This window comes from Arachis ipaensis, chromosome B9 (assembly GCF_059453495.1).
Source record: "Arachis ipaensis isolate K30076 ecotype BB chromosome B9, ASM5945349v1, whole genome shotgun sequence".
NCBI lineage: Eukaryota > Viridiplantae > Streptophyta > Magnoliopsida > Fabales > Fabaceae > Arachis > Arachis ipaensis.
Window position 1 is genome coordinate 118,056,692 of NC_142444.1, and position 22,305 is coordinate 118,078,996.

The following is a 22,305-nucleotide window of genomic DNA, read 5'->3' on the forward strand; positions in this document are numbered from 1 at the left end:
GATTATAGGTGTTTCCATAAGGTTCACCCAAGTAATTTACCTCTGCTATTGCAGGGTTCTCAGGATCATAAGCTTCTTCTTCAGAAGATGCCTCTTGAGTACTGTTGGATGCAGCTTGCATTCCATTCAGACTCTGAGAAAATATATTAAATTGCTGAGTCAATATTTTGTTCTGAGCCAATATGGCATTCAGAGTATCAATTTCAAGAATTCCCTTCTTCATAGGCGTCCCATTACTCACAGGATTCCTCTCAGAAGTGTACATGAACTGGTTATTAGCAACCATGTCAATGAGTTCTTGAGCTTCTGCAGGCATTTTCTTTAGGTGAATGGATCCACCTGCAGAAGTATCCAATGACATCTTAGATAACTCAGACAGACCATCATAGAATATATCCAGGATGGTCTATTCTGAAAGCATGTCAGAAGGACACTTTTTGGTCAGTCCTTTATATCTCTCCCAAGCTTCATAGAGGGATTCACCTTCTTTCTGTCTGAAGGTCTGAACATCCACTCTAAGCTTACTAAGCTTTTGAGGAGGAAAGAACTTGGCTAAGAAAGCCTTGACCAGCTTATCCCAAGAGTTCAGGCTATCTTTGGGTTGGGAGTCCAACCACACTCCAGCTCTGTCTCTTACAGCAAAGGGGAAAAGCATGAGCCTGTAGACTTCAGGATCTACTCCATTAGTCTTAACAGTATCACATATCTGCAAGAATTCAGTTAAGAACTGAAAAGGATCTTCAGATGGAAGTCCATGAAACTTGCAGTTCTGCTGCATCAGAGAAACTAGCTGAGGTTTTAGCTCAAAATTGTTTGCTCCAATGGTAGGGATGGAGATGCTTCTTCCATGTAAATTGGAATTAGGTGCAGTAAAGTCACCAAGCATTCTCCTTGCATTATTATTATTTTCGGCTGCCATCTCCTCTTCCTGTTCGAAAATTTCTGAAAGGTGCTTGCTGGATTGTTGTAATTTAGCTTCTCTTAGTTTCCTCTTCAGAGTCCTTTCAGGTTCTGGATCTGCTTCAACAACAATATTCTTATCCTTGCTCCTGCTCACATGAAAAAGAGAGGGAACAGAAAAATAATAATAATAGGGATCCTTTTTGCCCAGGTGTAGAGGTTCCCTTAGGTGAGTAAGGAAGAGATGTTAGTAGATGAATAATAGAATAAGATGAGAGAGAAAGAGGATTTTCGAAAATAATTTTTGAAAAAGAGTTAGTGATTTTTGAAAATTAAAATCAAAAATTAAAATAATTAGTTAATTGGTATGCAAAATTGCTACTCGAGTTGTGAATTGTTGTTCGAAATTGATTCCCTGGCAATGGCACCAAAAACGGATGCACAGAACCATGGTCTAAACATATTTTCACAACTTCGCATAACTAACCAGCAAGTGCACTAGGTCGTCCAAGTAATACCTTACGTGAGTAAGGGTCGAACCCCACGGAGATTGTCGGTATGAAGCAAGCTATGGTCACCTTGTAAATCTCAGTCAGGCGGATATCAAATGGTTATAGAGTTTTCGAAAATAATATAATAAAATAGGGATAGAAATACTTATGTAATTCATTGGTGAGAATTTCAGATAACCGAATGGAGATGCTTTCGTTCCTCTGAACCTCTGCTTTCCTGCTATCTTCATCCAATCAGTCTTACTCCTTTCCATGGCTGGCTTTATGTGATACATCACCACTGTCAATGGCTACTTTCGGTCATCTCTCGGGTAAATGATCCAATGCCCTGTCAGGGCACGGCTAATCGTCTGGAGGCATCACCCTTGTCAATGGCTTCATCTTATCCTCTCAGTTAAAATGGTCAACGCACCCTGTCACGGCACGGCTATTCATCTGTCAGTTCTCGATCATGCTGGAATAGGATTTACTATCCTTTTGCGTCTGTCACTAACGCCCTGCAATCGCGAGTTTGAAGCTCGTCACAGTCATTCATTCATTGAATCCTACTCAGAATACCACAGACAAGGTTTAGACATTCCGGATTCTCTTGAATGCCGCCATCATTCTAGCTTACGCCACAAAGATTCTGATTAAGAGATCTAAGAGATACTCATTCAATCGGAGGTAGAACGGAGGTGGTTGTCAGGCACGCGTTCATAGGGAATGATGATGATTGTCACGTTCATCACATTCAGATTGAAGTGCGAATGAATATCTTAGAAGCGAAACAAGATGAATTGAATAGAAAACAGTAGTACTTTGCATTAATCTTTGAGGAACAGCAGAGCTCCACACCTTAATCTATGGAGTGTAGAAACTCTACCGTTAAAATTACATAAGTGAAAGGTCCAGGCATGGCCGAATGGCCAGCCCCTCTGATCTAAGAACCAGGCGTCCAAAGATGATCAAAGGATCAAAAGATTATCCAAAGATGTCTAATACAATAGTAAGAGGTCCTATTTATAATAAACTAGCTACTAGGGTTTACAGAAGTAAGTAATTGATGCATAAATCCACTTCTGGGGCCCACTTGGTGTGTGCTTGGGCTGAGCTTTGAGTGTTGCACGTGTAGAGGTCCTCCTTGGAGTTGAACGCCAGCTTTTGTGCCAGTTTGGGCGTTCAACTCTGGTTTTGGCTCCTTTTCTGGCGCTGGACGCCAGATTTGGGCAGAAAGCTGGCATTGAACGCCAGTTTTCGTCGTCTATTCTTGGACAAAGTATTAACTATTATATATTTCGGGAAAGCCCTGGATGTCTACTTTCCAACGCAATTGGAAGCGCGCCATTTCGAGTTCTGTAGCTCCAGAAAATTCACTTTGAGTGCAGGGAGGTCAGAATCCAACAGCATCAGCAGTCCTTCTTCAACCTCTGAATCTGATTTCTGCTCAAGTCCCTCAATTTCAGCCAGAAAATACCTGAAATCACAGAAAAACATACAAACTCATAGTAAAGTCCAGAAATGTGAATTTAACATAAAAACTAATGAAAACATCCCTAAAAGTAACTAGATTCTACTAAAAACATACTAAAAACAATGCCAAAAAGCGTATAAATTATCCGCTCATCACAACACCAAACTTAAATTGTTGCTTGTCCCCAAGCAACTGAAAATCAAATAGGATAAAAAGAAGAGAATATACTATAAACTCCAAACTATCAATGAAACATAGCTCCAATCAAATGAGCGGGACTTATAGCTTTTTGCCTCTTGAATAGTTTTGGCATCTCACTTTATCCATTGAGGTTCAGAATGATTGGCATCTATAGGAACTCAGAGTTCAGATAGTGTTATTGATTCTCCTAGTTCAGTATGATGATTCTTGAACACAGCTTCTTTATGAGTCTTGGCCGTGGCCCTAAGCACTTTGTTTTCCAGTATTACCACCGGATACATAAATGCCACAGACACATAATTAGGTGAACCTTTTCAGATTGTGACTCAGCTTTGCTAAAGTCCCCAATTAGAGGTGTCCAGGGTTCTTAAGCACACTCTTTTTTTGCTTTGGATCTTGACTTTAACCGCTCAGTCTCAAGTTTTCAATTGACACCTACACGCCACAAGCACATGGTTAGGGACAGCTTGGTTTAGCCGCTTAGACCAGGATTTTATTCCTTTAGGCCCTCCTATCCACTGATGCTCAAAGCCTTGGGATCCTTTTTATTTGCCCTTGCCTTTTGGTTTTAAGGGTTATTGGCTTTTTGCTCTTGCCTCTTGGTTTTAAGAGGTTTTGGCTTTTTCTACTTGCTTTTTCTTTTTCTTTCTATTATATTTTTTTTTTGCCTATTTTTTTTCTGCAAGCTTTGTTCTTTGCTGCTTTTTCTTACTTCAAGAATCATTTTTGTGATTTTTCAAATTATCAAATAACATGTCTCCTCGTCATCATTCTTTCAAGAGCCAACATATTTAACATTCTTAAACAACAACTTCAAAAGACATATTCACTGTTCAAGCATTCATTCAGAAAACAAGAAGCATTGTCACCACATCAATATAATTAAACTAAGTTCAAGGATAAATTCAAAACTCATGTACTTCTTGTTCTTTTGAATTAAAACATTTTTCATTTAAGAGAGGTGATAGATTCATAGGACATTCATAACTTTTAAGACATAGTTACTAACTACTAATGATCATGTAATGAAGACACAAACATAGATAAGCACATAACATAGAAAATGAAAAACAGAAGAAATAAGAACAAGGAATGAATCCACCTTAGTGATGGTGGCGTTTCCTTCTTGAGGAACCAAAGATGTCTTTGAGCTCTTCTATGTCTCTTCCTTGTCTTTGTTGCTCCTCCCTCATTGCTTTTTGATCTTCTCTTATTTCATGAAGGATGATGGAGTGCTCTTGATGTTCCACCCTTAATTGTCCCATGTTGGAACTTAATTCTCCTAGGGAGGTGTTGATTTGCTCCTAATATTTATGTGGAGGGAAGTGTATCCCCTGAGGTATCTCAGGGATCTCTTGATTTGCAGTCACATGTTCTACCACTGAGCTATAGACCCTTGAGATGAATCTTTCCATCTCCCATGACTCGGAGGTGGAAGCCTTTGTCTTCCCTTCCCCTCTTTTAGAGGTTTAGGTGCCATCAATGGTAATGGAAAAACAAAAAGCTTATGCTTTTACCACACCAAACTTAGAATGTTGCTCGCCCTTGAGCAAAAGAAGAAAGAATAGAAGAAGAAGAAGATATGGAGGAGATGGAGGGATGTGTGTATGGATGTGAGTGGTGAATGGAGAACAGAAGGGATGATCATGAACCTAAGAAAACATGAAAAACAAAAATATAGTTAGATAAATAATCATTGGGTTGCCTCCCAACAAGCGCTTCTTTAATGTCAATAGCTTGACAGTAGGCTCTCATGGAGCCTCACAGATGTTCAGAGTATTGTTGAAACTCTCCAACACTAAACTTAGAGTTTGGATATGGGAGTTCAACACCAAACTTAGAGTTTGGTTGTGGCCTCCCAACACCAAACTTAGAGTTTGACTGTGGGGGCTTGGGTTGACTCTGCTTTGAGAGAAGCTTTTCATGCTTCCTCTCCATGGTTGCAGAGGGAGATCCTTGAGTTTTAAACACAAGGGAGTCCTCATTCCATTGAAGGACTAGTTCACCTCTGTCAACATCAATCACAGCTCTTGCTGTGGCCAGGAAAGGTCTTCCTAAGATGATGGATTCATCCTCTTCCTTTCCAGTATCCAGGACTATGAAATCAGCAGGGATGTAAAGGCCTTCAACCTTTACTAACACGTCCTCTACTTGTCCATATGCCTGTTTTCTTGAATTGTCTGCCATCTCTAATGAGATTTTAGCAGCTTGCACCCCATAGATTCCTAGTTTCTCTATTACAGAGAGGGGCATGAGGTTTATTCCTGAACCAAGGTCACACAGAGCCTTAAAGATCATGGTGCCTATGGTACAAGGTATTATGAACTTCCCAGGATCCTGTCTCTTCTGAGGCAATGTCAGTTGATCCAGATCACTTAGTTCATTGGTGAACAAGGGAGGTTCAACTTCCCAAGTATCAATGCCAAATAATTTGGCATTTAGCTTCATGATTGCACCAAGAAACTTGGCAGTTTGCTCTTCAGTAACATCCTCATTCTCTTCAGAAGAGGAATACTCATCAGAGCTCATGAAGGGCATAAGGAGGTTCAATAGAATCTCTATGGTCTCTAGATGAGTCTCAGATTCCTTTGGTTCCTCAGAGGGAAGCTCCTTATTAGTCACTGGACGTCCCAGGAAGTCTTCCTCCTTGGGATTCACGTCCTCCTCTCCCTCATTGGGTTCGGCCATTTTGCTTATGTCAATGGCCTTGCACTCTCCTTTTGGATTCTCTTCTGTATTGCTTGGGAGAGTACTAGGAGGGATTTCAGTGATCCTCTTACTCAGCTGGCCCACTTGTGCTTCCAAATTTCTAATGGAGGACCTTGTTTCATTCATGAAACTCACAGTGGCCTTGGACAGATCAGAGACTAAGTTTGCCAAATTAGAAGTATTTTGTTCAGAGTTCTCTGTCTGTTGCTGAGTGGATAATGGAAAAGGTTTATTATTGTTAAACCTGTTTCTTCCATCATTATTAAAGCCTTGTTGAGGCTTTTGATCCTTCCATGAGAAATTTGGATGATTTCTCCATGATGAGTTATAGGTGTTTCCATAAGGTTCACCTAAGTAATTCACCTCTGCTATTGCAGGGTTCTCAGGATCATAAGCTTCTTCTTCAGGAGAAGCCTCTTGAGTATTGTTGGATGCAGCTTGCATTCCATTCAGACTCTGAGAAATCATATTGACTTGCTGAGTCAATATTTTGTTCTGAGCCAATATGGCATTCAGAGTATCAAGCTCAAGAACTCCCTTCTTCATAGGCGTCCCATTATTCACAGGATTCCTCTCAGAAGTATACATGAACTGGTTATTTGCAACCATGTCAATGAGTTCTTGAGCTTCTGCAGGCGTTTTCTTTAGGTGAATGGATCCACCTGCAGAAGTATCCAATGACATCTTTGATAACTCAGATAAACCATCATAGAATATATCCAGGATTTTCCATTCTGAAAGCATGTCAGAAGGACACTTTTTGGTCAGTCCTTTGTATCTCTCCCAAGCTTCATAGAGGGATTCACCTTCTTTCTGTCTGAAGGTTTGAACATCCACTCTAAGCTTGCTCAGCTTTTGAGGAGGAAAGAACTTGGCTAAGAAAGCCTTGACCAGCTTATCCCAAGAGTTCAGGCTATCTTTAGGTTGAGAGTCCAACCATATTCTAGCTCTGTCTCTTACAGCAAAAGGGAAAAGCATGAGCCTGTAGACTTCAGGATCTACTCCATTAGTCTTAACAGTATCACATATCTGCAAGAATTCAGTTAAGAACTGAAAAGGATCTTCAGATGGAAGTCCATGAAACTTGCAGTTCTGCTGCATCAGAGAAACTAATTGAGGTTTCAGCTCAAAGTTGTTTGCTCCAATGGCAGGAATGGAGATGCTTCTTCCATGTAAATTGGAATTAGGTGTAGTAAAGTCACCAAGCATCCTCCTTGCATTATTATTATTTCGGCTGCCATCTCCTCTTCCTGTTCGAAAATTTCTGAAAGGTTATCTCTGGATTGTTGTAATTTAGCTTCTCTTAATTTTCTCTTCAGAGTCCTTTCAGGTTCTGGATCTGCTTCAACAAGAATATTCTTGTCCTTGCTCCTGCTCATATGACAAAGAAGAGGGCACAGAAAAATAATAATTATAGAGATCTTTTATACCACAGTATAGGGATCCCTTTGTGAGTGGGAGAAAAGAGGGAGACAAAGAATGTAATGTAATGGAAGAAACACAACTGTGAGAAGGGTAGAGATGTGAGATGAGATGTAAGTAGATGAATAAATAAATAGAATAAGATGGGAGAGGGAGAATTTTCGAAAATAATTTTTGAAAAGGAGTTAGTGATTTTCGAAAATAGTTTTTGAAAAAGGTTAGTATATTTTTTCGAAAAATTTTAAAATCAAAAATAAAAATAATTACTTAATAAAAAAGAAATTTTTGAAAAAGAGGGAAGATATTTTCGAAAATTAGAGAGAGAGAGAGAGTTAGTTAGGTAGTTTTGAAAAAGTTAAGAAATAAACAAAAAGTTAGTTAGTTAGTTGAAACAAATTTGAAAAGATAAGAAGTTAGGAAGTTAGAAAAGATATTTTGAAATCACATTTTTGAAAAAGATAAGATAAAAGGATATTTTGAAAAGATATGATTGAAATTAGTTTTGAAAAAGATTTGAAATTTTTTTTTTAAAATCACAATTAATGACTTGATTCACAAGAAATCACAAGATATGATTCTAGAACTTAAAGTTTGAATCTTTCTTAACAAGTAAGTAACAAACTTGAAATTTTTGAATCAAAACATTAATTGATTATGTTATTTTCGAAAATTTGATATAAAAATAAGAAAAAAATTTTTGAAAAATATTTTTGGAATTTTTGAAAATAACTAAGAAATTTGAAAAAGATTTGATTTTTGAAAAAGATTTTGAAAAAGATGAGATTTTTAAATTGAAAATTTGATTTGACTCATGAAAACAACTAGATTTTAAAAATTTTTGAAAAAGTCAAATCTAATTTTCAAATTTTGATGAGAGAAAAAGGGAAGAGATATTTTTTTGATTTTTGAATTTTTATGATGAGAGAGAAAAACACTAAAAAGATGCAATGCATGAAATTTTTTTTATCAAAACAATGAATGCATGCAAGAATGCTATGAATGTCAAGATGAACACCAAGAACACTATGAAGATCATGATGAACATCAAGAACATAATTTTGAAAAATTTTTAATGCAAAGAAAACATGCAAGACACCAAACTTAGAATTCTTTAATGCTTAGACACTAAGAATCCAAGAATGCATATGAAAAACAAGAAAAGACACAAAACATGCAAATGCAAAGATCAAACAAGAAGACTTACCAAGAACAACTTGAAGATCATGAAGAACACTATGAATGCATGAGAATATTCGAAAAATGCAAGATGCACATGCAATTGACACCAAACTTATAACATGACTCAAGACTCAAACAAGAACACAAAAATATTTTTGATTTTTATGATTTTATGATTTTTTTGTATTTTCTTTTAATTTTTTTCGAAAATTATTGTGAAAAATAAAAATAAGGATTCCAAAATTTTTAATATGAATTCCAGGAATCTTGCCATGTTAGTCTTAAAGCTCCAATCAAAGGGTCAGGCATGGCTTAATAGCCAGCCAAGCTTTAATAAAAATATGAGTGTTATTCAGACATGACAAGCCTAACATGCCCTATCCAGAAGAATTGGGCATGACTCCATTGAGGTGCTTAGTCGAAGACCAATCCCAAAGCAGTTTGGGTATGGCTTTACAGCCAGATAGGCTTCAACATGCTTCATGAAACACTAGAATTCATTCTTAAAAATTCTGAAGAAAAATAATATTTTTGAAAACATTTTTTTTCGAAAACAGATGAAAAAAAAATTTTTTTTTTGAAATTTTTTTTTTGAAAACAAACAAAAAGAAAAATACCTAATCTGAGCAACAAGATGAACCATCAGTTGTCCAAACTCGAACAATCCCCGGCAACGGCGCCAAAAACTTGGTATGCGAAATTACTACTCGGGTTGTGAATTGTTGTTCGAAATTGATTCCCTGGCAATGGCACCAAAAACGGATGCACAGAACCATGGTCTAAACATATTTTCACAACTTCGCATAACTAACCAGCAAGTGCACTGGGTCGTCCAAGTAATACCTTACGTGAGTAAGGGTCGAATCCCACGGAGATTGTCGGTATGAAGCAAGCTATGGTCACCTTGAAAATCTCAGTCAGGCGGATATCAAATGGTTATAGAGTTTTCAAAAATAATATAATAAAATAGGGATAGAAATACTTATGTAATTCATTGGTGAGAATTTCAGATAAGCGAATGGAGATGCTTTCGTTCCTCTGAACCTCTGCTTTCCTGCTATCTTCATCCAATCAGTCTTACTCCTTTCCATGGCTGGCTTTATGTGATACATCACCACTGTCAATGGCTACTTTCGGTCATCTCTTGGGAAAATGATCCAATGCCCTGTCACGGCACGGCTAATCGTCTGGAGGCATCACCCTTGTCAATGGCTTCATCTTATCCTCTCAGTGAAAATGGTCAACGCACCCTGTCACGGCACGGCTATTCATCTGTCGGTTCTCGATCATGATGGAATAGGATTTACTATCCTTTTGCGTCTGTTACTAACGCCCTGCAATCGCGAGTTTGAAGCTCGTCACAGTCATTCATTCATTGAATCCTACTCGGAATACCACAGACAATGTTTAGACTTTCCAGATTCTCTTGAATGCTGCCATCATTCTAGCTTACGCCACGAAGATTCTGATTAAGAGATCTAAGAGATACTCATTCAATCGGAGGTAGAACGGAGGTGGTTGTCAGGCACGCGTTCATAGGGAGTGATGATGATTGTCACGTTCATCACATTCAGATTGAAGTGCGAATGAATATCTTAGAAGCGAAACAAGATGAATTGAATAGAAAACAGTAGTACTTTGCATTAATCTTTGAGGAACAGCAGAGCTCCACACCTTAATCTATGGAGTGTAGAAACTCTACCGTTAAAATTACATAAGTGAAAGGTCCAGGCATGGCCGAATGGCCAGCCCCTCTGATCTAAGAACCAGGCGTCCAAAGATGATCAAAGGATCAAAAGATTATCCAAAGATGTCTAATACAATAGTAAGAGGTCCTATTTATAATAAACTAGCTACTAGGGTTTACAGAAGTAAGTAATTGATGCATAAATCCACTTCTGGGGCCCACTTGGTGTGTGCTTGGGCTGAGCTTTGAGTGTTGCACGTGTAGAGGTCCTCCTTGGAGTTGAACGCCAGCTTTTGTGCCAGTTTGGGCGTTCAACTCTGGTTTTGGCTCCTTTTCTGGCGCTGGACGCCAGATTTGGGCAGAAAGCTGGCATTGAACGCCAGTTTTCGTCGTCTATTCTTGGACAAAGTATTAACTATTATATATTTCGGGAAAGCCCTGGATGTCTACTTTCCAACGCAATTAAAAGCGCGCCATTTCGAGTTCTGTAGCTCCAGAAAATTCACTTTGAGTGTAGGAAGGTCAGAATCCAACAGCATCAGCAGTCCTTCTTCAACCTCTGAATCTGATTTCTGCTCAAGTCCCTCAATTTCAGCCAGAAAATACCTAAAATCACAGAAAAACACACAAACTCATAGTAAAGTCCAGAAATGTGAATTTAACATAAAAACTAATGAAAACATCCCTAAAAGTAACTAGATTCTACTAAAAACATACTAAAAACAATGCCAAAAAGCGTATAAATTATCCGCTCGTCATTAATTAAAAAGAAATTTTTGAAAAAGAGGGACATATTTTCAAAAATTAGAGAGAGAGAGGGTTAGTTAGGTAGTTTTGAAAAAGATAAGAAACAAACAAAAAGTTAGTTAGTTAGTTGAAACAAATTTGAAAATCAATTTTGAAAAGATAAGAAGATAGGAAGTTAGAAAAGATATTTTAAAATCAAATTTTTGAAAAAGATAAGATAAGAAGATATTTTTGAAAAGATATGATTGAAATTAGGTTTGAAAATGATTTGATTTTTAAAATCACAATTAATGACTTGATTCACAAGAAATCACAAGATATGATTCTAGAACTCAAAGTTTGAATCTTTCTTAACAAGTAAGTAACAAACTTGAAATTTTTGAATCAAAACATTAATTGATGATGATATTTTCGAAAATTATGTGATAAAGATAAGAAAAAGATTTTTGAAAAATATTTTTAAAATTTTCGAAAATAACTAAGAAAAATGAAAAAGATATGATTTTTGAAAAAGATTTTGAAAAAGATAAGATTTTCAAATTGAAAATTTGATTTGACTCATGAGAAACAACTAGATTTTAAAAATTTTTGAAAAAGTCAACTCAAATTTTCGAATTTTATGAGAGAAAAAGGGGAAGATATTTTTTTTTATTTTTGAATTTTTAATGATGAGAGAGAAAAACAATGAAAATGCTCAATGCATGGAGATTTTAGATCAAAACAATGAATGCATGCAAGAATGCTATGAATGTCATGATGAACACCAAGAACACTTTGAAGATCATGATGAACATCAAGAATATATTTTTGAAAAATTTTATATGCAAATAAAACATGCAAGACACCAAACTTAGAAATCTTTCATGTTCAGACACTATGAATGCAAACATGCACATGAAAAACAAGAAAAGATGCAAAACAAGAAAACATCAAGATCAAACAAGAAGACTTACTAAGAACAACTTGAAGATCATGAAGAACACTATGAATGCATGATTTTTTTGAAAAATGCAAGATGAACATGCAATTGACACCAAACTTACAATTTGACTCAAGACTCAAACAAGAAACATGAAATATTTTTTATTTTTATGATTTTCTAATTTTTTTTTTTTGGTATTTTTTGAAAATTAGTGTAAAAAAGAAAAATAAGGATTCCAAAATTTTTAATATGAATTCCAGGAATCTTGCAATCTTAGTCTAAAGCTCCAATTTGAGGGTTAGGCATGGCTTAATAGCCAGCCAAGCTTTAGAAGATATTGATATTTTTTCTGTATAGAGCAACTAAGTGTGTGAGGATCAACAAACTCTTGTGATGATAAGTTGAAACCCCAGTTCAAAAGATTAGACATGGCTTACAACCAGCTAGGATTCAACAAATCATCATGAAACACTAGAATTCATTCTTAAAAATTCTGAAGAACATAATAAAAATTTTTGAAAAGAATTTTTTTATTTTTTTTTCGAAAACAGATGAGAAATTTTTGAAAGATTTTTAAAAAATTTTTGAAAATAAAACAAAAAGAAAATTACCTAATCTGAGCAACAAGATGAACCGTCAGTTGTCCAAACTCGAACAGTCCCCAGCAACGGTGCCAAAAACTTGGTGCACGAAATTGTGATCTCAGGCAACGGCGCCAAAAACTCTGTACGCACGTCTTAATAAATTGGTTTTCATTCACAACTTCGATACAACTAACCAGCAAGTGCACTGGGTCGTCCAAGTAATAAACCTTACGTGAGTAAGGGTCGATCCCACGGAGATTGTTGGTATGAAGCAAGCTATGGTCACCTTGTAAATCTCAGTCAGGCGGATATCAAAAAGTTATGGAGTTTTCGAATTTTAATAATAAATAGAAAATAAGTATAGAAATACTTATGTAATTCGTTGGTTAGAATTTCAGATAAGTGGTGCACGAAATTGTGATCTCTGGTAATGGCTCCAAAAACATGGTGCTCTAATCTCAATTCATAATTTGTCACAACTTCGATACAACTAACCAGCAAGTGCACTGGGTCATCCAAGTAATAAACCTTACGTGAGTAAGGGTCGATCCCACGGAGATTGTTGGTATGAAGCAAGCTATGGTCACCTTGTAAATCTCAGTCAGGCGGATATAAAAGAGTTATGGAGTTTTCAAAAATAAATAATAAAAGCAGGATAGAAATACTTATGTAAATCATTGGTGAGAATTTCAGATAAGCGCATAGAGATGCGTTCGTTCCTCTGAACCTCTGCTTTTCTGCTGCCTTCATCCAATCAATCCTACTCCTTTCCATGGCTGGCTTTATGTAAGGGCATCACCGTTGTCAATGGCTACATCCCATCCTCTTGTGAAAATTGTCCAAATGCTCTGTCACAGCATGGCTAATCATCTAAGGTTCTCGATCATGCTGGAATAGGATTCACACTCCTTTTGCGTCTGTCACTACGCCCAGCATTCGCGAGTTTGAAGCTCGTCACAGTCATTCAATCCCTGAATCCTAGTCGGAATACCACAGACAAGGTTTAGACTTTCCGGATTCTCATGAATGCCGCCATCAATCTAGCTTATACCACGAAGATTCTGATTAAGAGATCCAAGAGATACTCATTCAATCTAAGGTAGAACGGAAGTGGTTGTCAGGCACGCGTTCATAGGGAATGATGATGATTGTCACGTTCATCACATTCATGTTGAAGTGCGAATGAATATCTTAGAAGCGGAATAAGTTGAGTTGAATAGAAAAACAGTAGTACTTTGCATTAATTCATGAGGAACAGCAGAGCTCCACACCTTAATCTATGGAGTGTACAAACTCTACTGTTTGAAAATACATAAGTGAAAGCTTCAGGAATGGCCGAATGGCCAGCCCCTCTGATCTAAGAACTAGGCGTCCAAAGATGATCCAAAGATCAAAAGATAATCCAAAGATGTCTAATACAATAGTAAAAAGTCCTATTTATAATAAACTGGCTACTAGGGTTTACAGAAGTAAGTAATTGATGCATAAATCCACTTCCGGGGCCCACTTGGTGTGTGCTTGGGCTGAGCTTGAATGTTCCACGTGTAGAGGCTCTTTCTGGAGTTGAACGCCAAGTTGTAACGTATTTCTGGCATTCAACTCTGGTTTGTGACTTGTTTCTGGCATTTAACTCCAGACAGCAGCGTAGAACTGGCGTTCAACGCCCTTTTACGTCGTCTAAACTCGTTCAAAGTATGAACTATTATACATTTCTGGAAAGCCCTGGATGTCTACTTTCCAACGCAATTAGAAGCGCGCCATGTTGAGTTCTGTAGCTCCAGAAAATTTACTTTGAGTGCAGGGAGGTCAGAATCCAATAGCATCAGCAGTCCTTCTTCAACCTCTGAATCTGATTTTTGCTCAAGTCCCTCAATTTCAGCCAGAAAATACCTGAAATCACAGAAAAACACACAAACTCATAGTAAAGTCCAGAAATGTGAATTTAACATAAAAACTAATGAAAACATCCCTAAAAGTAACCAGATTCTACTAAAAATATACTAAAAACAGTGCCAAAAAGCGTATAAATTATCCGCTCATCAATAAGCGTATAGAGATGCATTTGTTCCTCTGAATCTCTGCTTTCCTGCTGTCTTCACCCAATCAATCTTACTCCTTTCCATGGCTGGCTTTATGCAAGGACATCACCATTGTCAATGGCTACTTTTAATCCTCTTTGGAAAATGGTCTGATGCGCTGTCACTGCATGGCAAATCGTCTAGAGGCATCACCCTTGCCAATGGCTGTATCCTATCCTCTTGTGAAAATGGTCCAAATGCTCTGTCACAGCACGGCTAATCATTTGAGGTTCTCGATCATGCTGGAATAGGATTCACCCTCATTTTGCGTCTGTCACTACGCCCAGCAATCGCGAGTTTGAAGTTCGTCACAGTCATTCAATCCCAGAGCCCTACTCGGAATACCACAGACAAGGTTTAGACTTTTCGGACTCTCATGAATGCCACCATCAATCTAGCTTATACCACAAAGATTCTGATTAAGAGATCCAAGAGATACTCATTCAATCTAAGGTGGAACGGAAGTGGTTGTCAGGCACGCGTTCGTGGGGGAATGATGATGATTGTCACGTTCATCACATTCAGGTTGAAGTGTGAATGAATATCTTAGAAGCGGAATAAGTTGAATTGAATAGAAAAACAGTAGTACTTTGCATTAATTCATGAGGAACAGCAGAGCTCCACACCTTAATCTATGGAGTGCAGAAACTCTACCGTATGAAAATACATAAGTGAAAGGTTCAGGCATGGCCGAATGGCCAGCCCCTCTGATCTAAGAACCAGACGTCCCAAGATGTCTAATACAATAGTAAAAAGTTCTATTTATAATAAACTAGCTACTAGGGTTTACAGAAGTAAGTATTGATGCATAAATCCACTTCCGGGGCCCACTTGGTGTGTGATTGGGCTGAGCTTGAATGTTACACGTGGAGAGGCTCTTTCTGGAGTTGAACGCCAGGTTGTAATGTATTTCTGACGTTCAACTCTGGTTTGTGACGTGTTTCTGGCGTTTAACTCCAGACAGCAGCGTAGAACTGGCGTTCAACGCCCTTTTACATCATCTAAACTCGGTCAAAGTATGGACTATTATACATTGCTGGAAAGCCCTGGATGTCTACTTTCCAACGCAATTGGAAGTGCGCCATTTTGAGTTCTGTAGCTCCAGCAAATTCACTTTGAGTGCAGGGAGGTCAGAATCCAACAACATCAGCAGTCCTTCTTCAACCTCTGAATCTGATTTTTGCTCAAGTCCCCCAATTTCAGCTAGAAAATACCTGAAATCGCAGAAAAACATACAAACTCATAGTAAAGTCCAGAAATGTGAATTTAGCATAAAAACTAATGAAAACATCCCTAAAAGTAACTAGATCCTACTAAAAACATACTAAAAACAATGCCAAAAAGCGTATAAATTATCCCCTCATCAATAGCATTCAGAGTATCAATTTCAAGAACTCCCTTCTTCATAGGCGTCCCATTACTCACAGGATTCCTCTCAGAAGTGTACATGAACTAGTTATTAGCAACCATGTCAATGAGTTCTTGAGCTTCTGCAGGCATTTTCTTTAGGTGAATGGATCCACCTGCAGAAGTATCCAATGACATCTTAGCTAATTCAGACAGACCATCATAGAATATATCCAAGATGGTCCATTCTGAAAGCATGTCAGAAGGACACTTTTTTGTCAGTTCTTTGTATCTCTCCCAAGCTTCATAGAGGGATTCACCTTCTTTCTGTCTGAAGGTCTGAACATCCACCCTAAGCTTACTCAGCTTTTGAGGAGGAAAGAACTTGGCTAAGAAAGCCTTGACCAGCTTATCCCATGAGTTCAGGCTATCTTTGGGTTGAGAGTCCAACCACACTCTAGCTCTGTCTCTTATAGCAAAAGAGAAAAGCATAATCCTATAGACTTCAGGATCTACTCCATTAGTCTTAACAGTATCACAGATCTGCAAAAATTCAGTTAAGAACTGAAAAGGATCTTCAGATGGAAGTCCATAAAACTTGCAGTTCTGCTGCATCAGAGAAACTAATTGAGGTTTAAGCTTAAAATTGTTTGCTCCAATGGTAGGGATGGAGATGCTTCTTCCATGTAAATTGGAATTAGGTGCAGTAAAGTCACCAAGCATCCTCCTTGCATTATTATTATTTTCGGCTGCCATCTCCTCTTCCTGTTCGAAAATTTCTGAAAGGTGCTTGACGGATTGTTGTAATTTAGCTTCTCTTAGTTTCCTTTTCAGAGTCTTTTTAGGTTCTGGATCTGCTTCAACAAGAATATTCTTATCATTGCTCCTGCTCATATGAAAAAGAGGGACAGAAAAACAATAATAATAGGGATCCTTTTTACCACAGTATAAAGGTCCCTGTGTGAGTAGAAGAAAAGAAGAAGAGAAAATCTGAACTTAGAGAGAGAGGGTTTGGATTTTTGTGAGATGAAGTGTTAGTAGATGAATAAATAAATAGAAGGAGATGAGAGAGAAAGAGGATTTCGAAAATAATTTTTGAAAAAGAGTTAGTGATTTTCGAAAATAGTGTTTGAAAAAGGTGAGTAATTTTCGAAAATTAAGATCAAAAATTAAAATAATTAGTTAATTAAAAAGAAATTTTGAAAAAGAGGGAAGATATTTTCGAAAATTAGAGAGAGAGAGAGAGAGTTAGTTAGGTAGTTTTGAAAAAGATAAGAAACAAACAAAAAGTTAGTTAGTTAGTTGAAACAAATTTTAAAATCAATTTTGAAAAGATAAGAAGATAAGAAGTTAGAAAGGATATTTTAAAATCAAATTTTGAAAAAGATAAGATAAAGAGATATTTTTGAAAAGACATGATTGAAATTAGTTTTGAAAAAGATTTGATTTTTTTAAAATCACAATTAATGACTTGATTCACAAGAAATCACAAGATATGATTCTAGAACTTAAAGTTTGAATCTTTCTTAACAAGCAAGTAACAAACTTGAAATTTTTGAATCAAAATATTAATTGATGATGATATTTCGAAAATTATGTGATAATATTAAGAAAAATATTTTTGAAAAATATTTTAAAAATTTTCGAAAATAAATAAGAAGAGTGAAAAAGATATGATTTTTGAAAAAGATTTTGAAAAAGATAAGATTTTAAAATTGAAAATTTGATTTGACTCATGAAAACAACTAGATTTTTTAAAATTTTTGAAAAATTCAAATCTAATTTTCGAAATTTTAAGAGAAGAAAAAGGAAAGATATTTTTTTTTTTTGAATTTTTAATGATGAAAGAGAAAAATTAAAACGTCATTTTCATGTTTTTCTCTTTTCTTTTTGAATCAAAACAAGGAATGCATGCAAGAACACTATGAATGTCAAGATGAACACCAAGAACACTTTGAAGATCATGATGAACATCAAGAACTTATTTTTGAAAATTTTTTTATGCAAAGAAAACATGCAAGACACCAAACTTAGAAATTTTTCATGTATAGACACTATGAATGCAAAAATGCACATGAAAAACAAGAAAAGACACAAAACAAGAAAACATCAAGATCAAACAAGAAGACTTACCAAGAACAACTTGAAGATCATGAAGAACACTATGAATGCATGAATTTTCGAAAAAAAATGCAAGATGAACATGCAATTGACACCAAACTTATAACATGACACATGACTCAAACAAGAAACACAAAAATAATTATTTTTTTTTTGATTTTATCATTTGAAAAAAAAATAAGGATTCCAAAATTTTTAATATGAATTCCAGGAATCTTGCACTCTTATTCTAAAGCTCCAATCTGAGGGTTAGACATGGCTTAATAGCCAGTCAAGCTTTAGTATGTAACTCAGACATGCCACAGCTGACATTCCAACTGACTTGCCTCTATGCTGATGGTTGGAAGCCCCTATCCAAAAGAATTAGACATGGCTTTACAGCCAGCCAGGCTTCAACATGCTTCATGAAACACTAGAATTCATTCTTAAAAATTCTGAAGAAAAATATATTTTGAAAACATTTATTTTAAAATATATTTTTTTTTCGAAAACAAAGGAGAAATTTTTGAAAAATTTTTGAAAATAAAACAAAAAGAAAATTACCTAATCTAAGCAACAAGATGAACCGTCAGTTGTCCAAACTCAAACAATCCCCGGCAACGGCGCCAAAAACTTGGTGTACGAAATTGTGATCTCAGGCAACGGTGCCAAAAACTCTGTGCACACGTCTTAATAAATTGTTTTTCATTCACAACTTCGATACAACTAACCAGCAAGTGCACTGGGTCGTCCAAGTAATAAACCTTACGTGAGTAAGGGTCGATCCCACGGAGATTGTTGGTATGAAGCAAGCTATGGTCACCTTGTAAATCTCAGTCAGGCGGATAATGATTGATTATGGAGTTTTCAAAAATAATACTAATTAAACAGAAAATAAAGATAGAAATACTTATGTATATCACTGGTGAGAATTTCAGATAAGCGCATAGAGATGCTTTCGTTCCTCTGAACCTCTGCTTTCCTGCTGTCTTCCTCCAATCAATCCTACTCCTTTCCATGGCTGGCTTTATGTAAGGACATCACCATTGTCAATGGCTACTTTTGATCCTCTCTGGAAAATGGTCCGATGCGCTGTCATTGCATGGCTAATCGTCTGGAGGCATCACCGTTGTCAATGGCTGCGTCCCATCCTCTTGTGAAAATGGTCCAAATGCTCTGTCACATCACGGCTAATCATCTGAGGTTCTCGATCATGCTGGAATAGGATTCACCCTCCTTTTGCGTCTGTCACTACGCCCAGTAATCGCGAGTTTGAAGTTTGTCACAGTCATTCAATCCCAGAGTCTTACTCGGAATACCACAGACAAGGTTTAGACTTTCCGGACTCTCATGAATGCCGCCATCAATCTAGCTTATACCACGAAGATTCTGATTAAGAGATCCAAGAGATAATCATTCAATCTAAGGTAGAACGGAAGTGGTTGTCAGGCACGCCTTCATAGGGAATGATGATGATTGTCATGTTCATCACATTCATGTTGAAGTGCGAATGAATATCTTAGAAGCGGAATAAGTTGAGTTGAATAGAAAAATAGTAGTACTTTGCATTAATCTTTGAGGAACAGCAGAGCTCCACACCTTAATCTATGGAGTGTAGAAACTCTACCGTTAAAAATACATAAGTGAAAGGTCCAGGCATGGCCGAATGGCCAGCCCCCAAAACGAGATCACAGGATCAAAAATACAATCCAGGATGTCAAATACAATAGTAAAAAGTCCTATTTATACTAAACTAGTTACTAGGGTTTACAGAAGTAAGTAATTGATGCATAAATCCACTTTCGGGGCCCACTTGGTGAGTGCTTGGGCTGAGCTTGAATGTTGCACGTGCAGAGGCTCTTTCTGGAGTTGAACACCAGGTTGTAACGTATTTCTGGCGTTCAACTTTGGTTTGTGACGTGTTTCTGGCGTTTAACTCCAGACAGCAGCGTAGAACTGGCGTTCAACGCCCTTTTACGTCATCTAAACTCGGTCAAAGTATGGACTATTATACATTGCTGGAAAGCCCTGAATGTCTACTTTCCAACGCAATTAGAAGTGCGCCATTTTGAGTTCTGTAGCTCCAGAAAATCCACTTTGAGTGCAGGGAGGTCAGAATCCAACAGCATCAGCAATCCTTCTTCAACCTCTGAATCTGATTTTTGCTCAAGTCCCTCAATTTCAGCCAGAAAATACCTGAAATCACAGAAAAACACACAAGCTCATAGTAAAGTCCAGAAATGTGAATTTAACATAAAAACTAATGAAAACATCCCTAAAAGTAACTAGATTCTATTAAAAACATACTAAAAACAATGCCAAAAAGCGTATAAATTATCCGCTCATCAATGAGAAACAATAAAAATGCAACTAAGATCAAATAAACAATGCATGCAAGACACCAAACTTAGAAGTTTGTATACTAAGGACTATAACAATGTAAAAATGCATGTAAGAAAAAACAAAACATACAAAACAAGAGAATTTAAAGATCAGAGCAATGAAATCATCAAGAACAACTTGAAGATCAATGAAGAACAATATGTATAAATTTTCAAAAAATGCAAGAATAAAAACATGCAATTGACACCAAACTTAAAATTAGATACTAGATTCAAACAAGAAACATAAAATATTTTTTATTTTTATGATTTTATAAATTTTTTTTTGTGATTTTCGAAACTTATATGGAAAAGAAAATAAAGAGAATCAAAACTTTTAATAAGAATTCCAGGAATCATGCAATGTTAGTCTAAAGCTTCAGTCTAAAAAGATTAGACATGTTTGGCCAAGCTTCAGCAGGACATTACATTCAATAGCTAAATTGATGAGAATCAATCAGCTTTTGTGATGGTGGGAACATCACCTTGAAACTCTAGAATTCATTCTTAAAAATTCTGAAAAAAATACCTAATCTAAGCAACAAGATGAACCGTCAGTTGTCCAAACTCGAACAATCCCCGGCAACGGCGCCAAAAACTTGGTGCACGAAATTGTGATCATCAACAATGGCACCAAAGACTTGGAGCTCTCAAACGTGAATCACACTTTGTCACAATTCCGCACAACTAACCAGCAAGTGCACTGGGTCGTCCAAGTAATAAACCTTACGTGAGTAAGGGTCGATCCTACGGAGATTGTCGGCTTGAAGCAAGCTATGGTCATCTTGTAAATCTCAGTCAGGCGGATTCAAATGGTTATGGAGTTTAAGGTGATGAAAATAAACATAAAATAAAGATAGAGATACTTATGTAATTCATTGGTGGATTTCAGATAAGCGTATGAAGATGCTTTGTTCCCCTTGAACCTCTGCTTTCCTATTGCCTTCTTCCAATCATTCATACTCCTTTCCATGGCAAGCTTTATGTTGGGCATCACCGTTGTCAATGGCTACATCCCATCCTCTCAGTGAAAATGGTCCTGATGCTCTGTCACAACATCGGCTAATCAGCTGTCAGTTCTCGATCATGTCGGAATAGGATCCATTGATCCTTTTGCGTCTGTCACACCCCCCACAATCGCGAGTTTGAAGCTCGTCACAGTCATCCCTTCCCAGATTCTACTCGGAATACCACAGACAAGGTTTAGACTTTTCGGATCTCAGGAATGGCTGCCAATAATTCTAGCCTATACCACGAAGGTTCCAATCTTAGATTAGAAACCCAAGAGATACGCATTCAAGCCATTGCTAGTAGAACAGAGGTGGTTGTCAGGCACATGTTCATAGGTGAGAATTATGATGAGTGTCACGGATCATCACATTCATCAAGTTGAAGAACGAATGAATATCTTGGAGAAGAAATAGACTTGAATTGAATAGAAAAATAATAGTACTTTGTATTAATTCATGAAGAACAGCAGAGCTTCACACCTTAATCTATGGTATGTAGAAACTCCACCGTTGAGAATACATAAGAACAAGGTCTAGGCATGGCCGTGAGGCCAGCCCCCAAACGTGAAAAGGTCTATCAAAAGTATGATCAAGTGTGTGAAAAGTATGAAAATACAATAGCAAAAGGTCCTATTTATAGAAAACTAGTAGCCTAGGGTTTACAGAAATCAGTAATTAATGCAGAAATCTTCTTCCGGGCCCACTTGGTGTGTGTTTGGGCTGAAAATTGAAGTATTTTCGTGTAGAGAATTTTCTTGGAGTTAAACGCCAGCTTTTGTGCCAGTTTGGGCGTTTAACTCCAGCTTTTGTGCCAGTTTTGGAGTTAAACGCTAGAATTCTTGAGCTGACTTGGAACGCCGGTTTGGGCCATCAAATCTCGCGCAAAGTATAAACTATTATATATTACTGGAAAGCCCAGGATGTCTACTTTCCAACGCAATTGAGAGCGCACCAATTGGGCTTCTGTAGCTCCAGAAAATCCACTTTGAGTGCAGGGAGGTCAGAATCCAACAGCATCTGCAGTCCTTTTTCAGCCTCTGAATCAGATTTTTGCTCATGTCCCTCAATTTCAG

The 22,305-nt window shown here is 37.1% G+C and overlaps 3 non-coding genes across 3 annotated transcripts; all 3 read left to right on the forward strand.

The window, feature by feature from the left end:
- Nucleotides 1–415: 415 nt before the first annotated feature.
- On the forward strand, nucleotides 416–523 carry LOC148546071 (small nucleolar RNA R71). The gene has a single exon (XR_015900257.1). It is a non-coding gene; the product is annotated as a small nucleolar RNA R71 (small nucleolar RNA).
- Nucleotides 524–6,513: 5,990 nt separating this feature from the next.
- Nucleotides 6,514–6,621, forward strand: LOC148546072 (small nucleolar RNA R71). Its single transcript, XR_015901998.1, has one exon. It is a non-coding gene; the product is annotated as a small nucleolar RNA R71 (small nucleolar RNA).
- Nucleotides 6,622–15,993: 9,372 nt separating this feature from the next.
- LOC148546073 (small nucleolar RNA R71) lies at nucleotides 15,994–16,101 on the forward strand. The gene has a single exon (XR_015900815.1). It is a non-coding gene; the product is annotated as a small nucleolar RNA R71 (small nucleolar RNA).
- The last annotated feature ends 6,204 nt before the right edge of the window (nucleotides 16,102–22,305 follow it).